The sequence below is a fragment of the Cynocephalus volans genome, chromosome 2 (assembly GCF_027409185.1).
Source record: "Cynocephalus volans isolate mCynVol1 chromosome 2, mCynVol1.pri, whole genome shotgun sequence".
NCBI lineage: Eukaryota > Metazoa > Chordata > Mammalia > Dermoptera > Cynocephalidae > Cynocephalus > Cynocephalus volans.
This window is the reverse complement of record NC_084461.1, coordinates 186,454,449-186,462,512: the sequence shown is the minus strand read 5'-3', so window position 1 is coordinate 186,462,512 and position 8,064 is coordinate 186,454,449.

Genomic DNA, 8,064 nt, shown 5'->3' with positions numbered 1-8,064 from the left:
CTGAGTTGTCCACCCATTCATTAGGCTGGGCTTCGCTGACCCGTTCTCTCGCTCCTTCCAGCACCTTGTACTAAGGGCACACATTTGTAGAAAAATGAGGAAAGTTAGAGGAAATATTTCATATTAACTGTAAACAAAAGGTTTTATTGGGTTTAAAGAGGGCACTCAATTGTTTTTTTCCTCTTATACTTGGTCAAGAAAGATGTTTCTGAGGAAAGGACGCAATAAAGAGGGAAGGGGGTGTAGGAAGTTTTTTTTTTTCTTTGTTTTTCCTTCAGGAAAATAATAGACCTGCCAAGTTGAGAATAGTAGCTATATTTTCAGGAAATTCTCACCTATGAGGCTTAAGGTCTCCAGAAATGTTTCACAGTCCCCACAGAAGGTGAGAATAAGGTTAGGGGTCACAGCACTCCAGAATATGGAGGAATGATGTGATTTAGCCAAGACCATACGCCCCGGACATGCCAGGTTTTTGAAAAGCACAACTGTACATGGTGACCACTAAAGGGCTTAGTTTAAGCAAGGTTCATATCCCAGCTTTGCCCAGTCCTTTTATAACTCTTCTCAAACCTGTTTTCTGCCACTGACCTATTCAAGTCACACACCACTTCCTTTGTCAAACAGTAAACGACAGAATCTTCTGATTTTCTTGCTGTTCTAAAAACTTCTTGTCACTCTTAAAAGTGGTTGAGAGAAGCAAAGAAAATCATCGTCAAAGCTTCCTTGCCTTGGTGTCCAACCGGTCAATTTAATGCATGGGTGGATTTGTACATCTTTTCTTTCTTTTTTTTTTTTTTGGCTGACTGATATTTGTGTTTCTCTACACACCTATGTCTGCCTGTAGTATTACTAAGATTTTGCCCTGGTGAATCAAGGGCAATGTATGTACGTGCCAGGTTTCTCTCTCAATGAGAGCATTGTTGCCGTCTGAGCAATGACTCCTTATTACACAATGTTGGAAATTTTTTGGAAAGCACACTTCACAAAAAAACAACAACACGTAACCTTCACATAGTTGAACCTTAAAACCTTCTAGCCTTGGGATTAGAATTCTTTCTGTCTGATGGATGTTGGGAGAATTATTCATAAATATTTTCCAGTTTGAAGAGCTGAGAGAAAACGTGTTGACTTCATAAAAAGGTGTTCATAGCATATGCTACACAGCTATGTGCAGCACTGGAGGAATTATTCCCCAAGGCGTCAAGTGGAAGAGCCCTGCCTCTCTTGAGATTCACAGCCTGATGTCACCACCATGGTCACTGTCATGTACTAATACCTAAATGCCCAAAATGACCTATACATTAGTCATCAAAAAAGAAAAAGATTATCTTACAGTCCCTGCTTTGGAGGATGAGAGAAGATATGAAAATAAAGATACAAATATAGAATGGTATTTTAAAAATTATATTTAAGGTTGTTATTTTGGTGTGGTATAAAGGTAGATGATGCATGAGGTTGGTTATTTTGACTTGAAGTTTAGCTCTTTTGGTTTTTAGATTTTTTTTTCTTTATTTATCCTTTGCTCCCTTGCAGGATTGATTTAATGAACTATTTCAGGCATACGAGAGAGAGTGAGAGAGAAAGAGAATATAACAAACACTCATGTACTCACCAGGTTAAGGAATAAACATCACAGAGAGAGTTGAAGCCCCTGTGTATCCTTCCTCCCAAATCCCATTTACATTCCCCCTCTCCAGAGGGTAGCTACTATCCTATTTTATTATTTTACTTTATATATATATATCCATAAACTTTATAAAAATAATATAATATACACACATTTATCTTTCTGCTCCGTGCTTTTTTTAATCAACATTAAGTTTTGGAAATGTACGCTTGTTGATATAGTTTGAAACACTCTTTTTTCCACAACTATATGTTTGCATAGGGAAAAAAAAATCTTTTTTACAACTGTATGTGTATGTGTATGTATGAGAGTACTTCAAAAATTTCATGGAAAAATAGAATTAAAAGATAATACAAAATTTTCCAGAACTTTCTGAAGTATTGTCATATGTATACATGTGACAACATACAGTTGTCATATTTGTATTCCATTATGTACATATGTGATAATTTAAAAAATCCTTTCTCCTGCTGATGGGGGTCATAGGGTATTTACATCTTCAGTTTTACTGGACATTGCCAAATTGCTCTCCAAAGATGTTTTACCAATAGTTTTCATTGTTGTTATTGTCATAAAATATATATAACATAAAACTTACCATTTTAACTATTGTTATGTGTAAAGTTCAGTAGTATTAAGTACATTCACATTGTTGTGCAACCGTCACCACCATCTGACTCCAGAATTCTTTCATCTTGCAAAACTGAAACTTTGTCCCCATTAAACAACTCCTCATTCTCCCCTCCCTCCCAACCTCTGGCAACCACCATTCTATTTTCTGTCTCTATGATTTTGATCACTTTAGGTAACTCATGTAAGTGGAATCATATAATATTTGTCCTTTTATGACTGGCTTCTGTCACTTAGCACGTCTTCAGAGCTCATCCACATTGTAGCATGTATCAGAATTTCATTCTTCTTTAAGGCTGAATAATATTCCATTGTACAGCTATACCATCATATGTTCTTTATCCAACCATCCATCGATGGACATTTGGGCTGTTTCCACATTTTGACTATTGTGAATAATGCTGCTATGAACATGGGTGTACAAATACCTGTTCAAGGCCCTGCTTTCAATTCTTTTATGTATATACTCAAAAGTGGAAGTGCTAGATCATATGGTATTTTTAACTTTTTGGGGAACTGCCATACTGTCTTCCATAGCAGTTGCACCAGCAATACACAAGGGTTCTAGTTTCTCCATATCCATGCCAGCACTTGTTTTCTGTTGTTTGTTTGTTTTAGTAATAGCCATCCTGGTTTTTGTTTGTTTTTTAAATTAGGGTTCCTTGTACTGAAAGAGTGAGCTTTGAAAGATATGCATTACCAGTTTCTTACTCCACACAGTTCAGATAAAGAGTGTCTAAAAAGTTCCAGAAACCAATTATTATCCATAAAGATAACTTTTCTTTATCCCTAAAATCCAGGAGGTAGGAATAAAGAGCGTTTTGACTGGGTAGAAAAATGAACTCTCTGTATCTAAAAGATGTGGCTAATTGTTCCCGCAACAAAGGTTTACTTGGATTAAGATACAGAATTTATAAATATTTGAAAATGATGAACGAAAGGAATGGGAAGCAGATGGCCAAAAAAGATCAGAAAGTCACCTGTGGTAGCCAGCCTCCAAGGCCGCACTGGGGACCCCAGCTCCTCTTGACTAGTCCTCTCTTATATGTACCAGGATTGGTCTGTGTGATCAACAGAGTGTGGCAGAAGTGGTGGCACATCACTTCCAAGATTAGGTTATAAAACACATCGTGGCTTCTATTTTGCGTTTCTCTCTCTCTCTCTCTCTTTTTTTTTTGACAGCTGGCTGTTGTGGCGATCTGAACCCTTGACCTTAATGTTATCAGCACCACACTCTCCGAGAGTGAGCTAACTGTCTGTCTGTCTGTCTCTCTCTCAACTAGCTGTGGGGGAAGCCAGTTGTCATATCATGAGGACATTCACACAGCCTGTGAGGAGGCCCATGATGAGGAACTGAGAGGCCTGTCAACAACCATCCCCCATCCAGCCTACAGATGACTGCAGTCTTGGCCAAGAATTTGAATGTATCTTCATGAGAGAGGCTAGGCTGCTCCAAGATTCTTGAATCTCAGAAACTATGTGAGATAATAAATGCTTGTTGGAGACTGCTAAACTATGATGTAATTTGTTACACAGTAACAGATAACTAATATAGCACTTATAGAATGGTCATAGGTATATAAGTGACCATTATTGTGATCATGTAAATGCCCAACACAGCAGAATAGTTAAGTAAATTGTAGTAAATCTGATCAATGTTAAATTTCCAACCATTAAGATAAGATACACAAAGACTTTGAAGCTACATGGAAAAATCAGCATGAGTTAATAGGATATAAAGGCAAAATATAAATGTTTACCTATACTGTGATTATAACCATGAACAAGCCTGTTTCTATATGAACAAAAACTCAAGGGGGACAAAGTTTTGCTTTTTTAAAAAAATTCGTCAATCGACAGGCCAGTAGATAATTTTTTCTTTTCTTTTAGAGTTATGTTAAGCTTACAGTGATGCTTGTGGATTGAGGTTTGTTTGTTTTTTTAACTAAAATAAAAGGAAGAAAACTGATATAGATTCATTTTGGCAGCTGCTAACAACCTCAAAAAAAGACTTTATTAAATATCAGTGGGAAGACCAAAATGCTCACCAAAAATAATAACATACTCCCCCAAACTCAAACTTATGGGCTGCACAAATCCACATTAACTAAAAATTTGTTGGATAATATGCCACGAGACAGAGGAGTACAAGTTTTCACCAACTGATTTATTTAAATTCCATACTTCAGCATCACTGAAATTGTACTTTTCTCATTAATTCCTTAAAGGAAGAAGGGAGTCTTGATCTTGCTTTTTTTTTTTTCTTTGTTGATCTCGTTTTTTGTCTCTCTCACGAAAAACGTCTCTGTTTTGCATCATTATTTCAAAAGAAAAAAAAGAGACAGAAAGCTATTTTTATGTCTTCTGTTGATCAGTCAATCTCATTTCACAGAGAGGATCGTCTGCAAGATTACTCAACTTTTGCTTCCTTTAAGCATGATTTCTCTGGTCATCCCTGGGGAGGATTTGAATTCTTTTCAAATCCCAGAACCTTGTTTTCCTCACCAAAATGGCCTTTAGAAAGTGACCCAGCAATATTTTTTGCTTGTTTTGCATTGACACTTCAGATAAACCACAGAGGCGATGAACAGTCTGTTCTATGCATATATACATTGTAACACGCCTGACAATTTCAAGAACATTAAGTTCATGCACCAAGAAATCAGTTCAGCTCTGAAAATTACACTGAAAAACCTAACATACAAACAATGATTATAACACTTGAGTTGGTGTACATGCGACAATTTCCAGGCATTGGGTTTGCATACTCTCGAGGGAGAAACTAGAAACTGAAACTCTCTCAAGATGGTGTTTTTTAAAAAGAAACTTTATAGATTTTGTTTGATGTTTTTTAGTTATAAAAGTAATTTGCATGTTTCATTTCTTAACTGGGTGATGGGTTTATTATATTATTCTCTAGCCCTTTTGGTAAATTTGAAATAGTTCATACTAAAATACAGAAATTAACATTCAAATACTTAAAAATAATATTTGTTCAGTGTACTGTCCAAACAGTATATAAGAGTTAAAAACAAATCCTATTAATCCCATGTTCCAGAGGTAACCACAATGAAGAGTTTTGTGTTTCTCATTCTAGAATTTTTCTAAGTACAGATAAACATGTACATACGCAGTTTTTCATGTAGTGGAAGTGAGATCTTACTACTCTACAACTAGCATTTCAGTACTTTTAGCGACACCACATTCTTTTTCACTGCTAAATGGTAACCCAGAGTGCCTAGTGTGGCATTTAGATTTTTCCTTGTCCATACAGTAACGAACACTCGTGTGTATATCTCTAAGCATATATGTAGGATAATTTCCTAGAAATTGAATGAATCACTTTTTAAGTTGTTAATAGATTTTATTTTTTAGAAAAGTTTTAGATTTACAGAAAAATTGAGAAGATAGTTTGGAAAGTTTCCATATATCCCTTCACTCAGTTTCCCCTGTTGTTAATATTTTACTGTTGGGAAAATAGAATAGTTTGGTCAGGGCCCTAGCCTTGGGTCCAGTTGGGTGTGGTTCAGCAGAGAGAGAGAGAGAGAGATTGGTGAAGCCACAGACCTGTGTAAAGGGGTTTGGGGACCCAGCCTGGCGTATGAAGGGTTTGTGACCCAGTCTGTGAATGGGCTTGAGGGGTCTGGAAGCTCCAGACCCAGCCCTAGCTCAACAATTGGCCCAGTCGGTGTGGGATTACCAGCAGGTAAAAGAGCCCCACAACCGGCCAAGTTGTGGAGCTAGACAGTTGGTGCTGTGAGGATTCCAGGCCTTAGCCTAGCCAGACATTAGCCCTTGCCCTGACTTCACATTTACTATAGTATGGTACATTTGCCACAATTAATGAGTCAATACTGATACTTTATTATTAACTCAAGTTCATACTTTATTTAGATTTCTTTAATTTTCTCCTAATGTTTTTTTTCTGTTCCAGGATCCCATCCAGGGTACCGCATTACATTTAGTTGTCTTGTCTCCTTATGGTCCTCTTGGCTGTGACAGTTTCTCAGACTTTCCTTGTATTTGATGACCTTGACAGTTTTCAGGAATACCGGGCAGGTATTTTATAGGATGGCACCCTGTTGAAGTTTGTCTGATGTTTTCCTCGTGACTAGCCTGGGGCAATGTATTCTGGGAAAGAAGAACACAGAAAAAAGGTGCCATTTTTGTCACATCCTGTCAAGGGTATATACTGTCAATGTGACTTAGCACTGTTGATGTTGACCTTGATCACCTGCTAAGGTATAGTGTGTCAGGTTTCTCCACTGTAAAGTTATTCTTTTTTCCCCCTTTCTAGATTCTGAAAGGAACATTTTTAGAAGGAAGTCACTATGTGCAGCCCACACTTAAGAAGTAGGAATTTATTCTTCCGTCATTTTTAATTTTTAAAAGTTATAAAATGTCATAAAATTAAATTCAAGCATTAGAAAAGGGGGTAAAATAAAAATCTTGAACAGTTTCTTTTGTTTCCTTCGGGATTTTTTCATTGCCTTTTCAAGCAACTATATTCATATCCACCCTCCTGCCCACTCTTTTTTTTTTTTAAGCAAGAGGGATTATATTCTACTTACATGGGATGTGTCATTTTGAAATCATGTAGCTCAAGAAAATGTGTAAAGATCAAATATGACTCCTTAGTAACATTATCTGACCCACAGCTAATTCCAGAAACACTCGAAACTCATTTAGCAGACATTGCCTAAGTTTACATTTCCTCTGTTACAACTGAAAATAGATTTGGTGGTTTTCTTTCCTTTTAATCTCATTTGCAGGTTTGGTTTTGTTTTAAGTGAAGATTCTTCTCAGCAGAAGGTGTTAATTCAGGCACTAAATCTGGAACATTCTAATCACTGTGAAATTTTGCATGCCTCATCTTAGGCAGAAAATATGTGAAGATGTGGGTTTATTTCACCGACACCTTGCAGTTCTGGAGGTGGCTCTGCACATGCTAATCGCCTTACATCATCTCACGCTTCACTCACCCCCCCTACTCCACCTCCTCGACCTCAGGTTCCTAACTTCTGGAGTTCCAGAAGCCAGTTCCAGAAGTTTACTATCTTCTTTCAAGAGGGGCTGCCCTATCTGATCCACCCAAAATCTGCTCACTCCTCCCAAGTCTTTTATTTATATAATTTCATAATGTTTAATTTCACAAGTAATACATGAATCCATCTGTATTAGTTTCCTGTGGCTGCTGTAACAAACTACCACCAATTTAGTGACTTAAACAACACAAATTTATTCTTTTACAGTTCCGGAGGTCTGAAGTCTGAAATCAAGCAGTCCTATAGTTGGTTAGAGTGCTTTTCACACCAAGGTCCAGGGTTCAATCCCTGTACCAGCCAGCCACCAAAAAAAAGGAAAGAAAGATCCTAAAATCACAGCATTGGCAAACTGTTCTGGAAACTCAGGGAGGAGAATCCACTTCCTTGCCTTTCTCACAGCTTCTAGATGCTACCAGCATTCCTTGGCTCTGTATTGCTCCAATCTTGACTTCTGTCATTATATTTCCTCCTCTAGCTCTGACCCTCCCTCTTATCGGGACCCTTGTGATGACACCGGGCCAACCTGAATAGCCCAGGATCATCTCTCCATATCAAGCTCTTTAACTTATTCACATCTGCAAAGACCCTTTTGGCCACATAAAGTAACACTGATGGGGTTAGGATGTGGACATACTTGGGAAATTATTATTCAGCCTTCCACACAATCCTCCTTTAAAAATAAAAAATAAATTAGAACAAAGAAACTAAGATCTCCTTTAACCACCTAATTATTCTCCATCCTTTCTCCTCAGGAGTGACCAC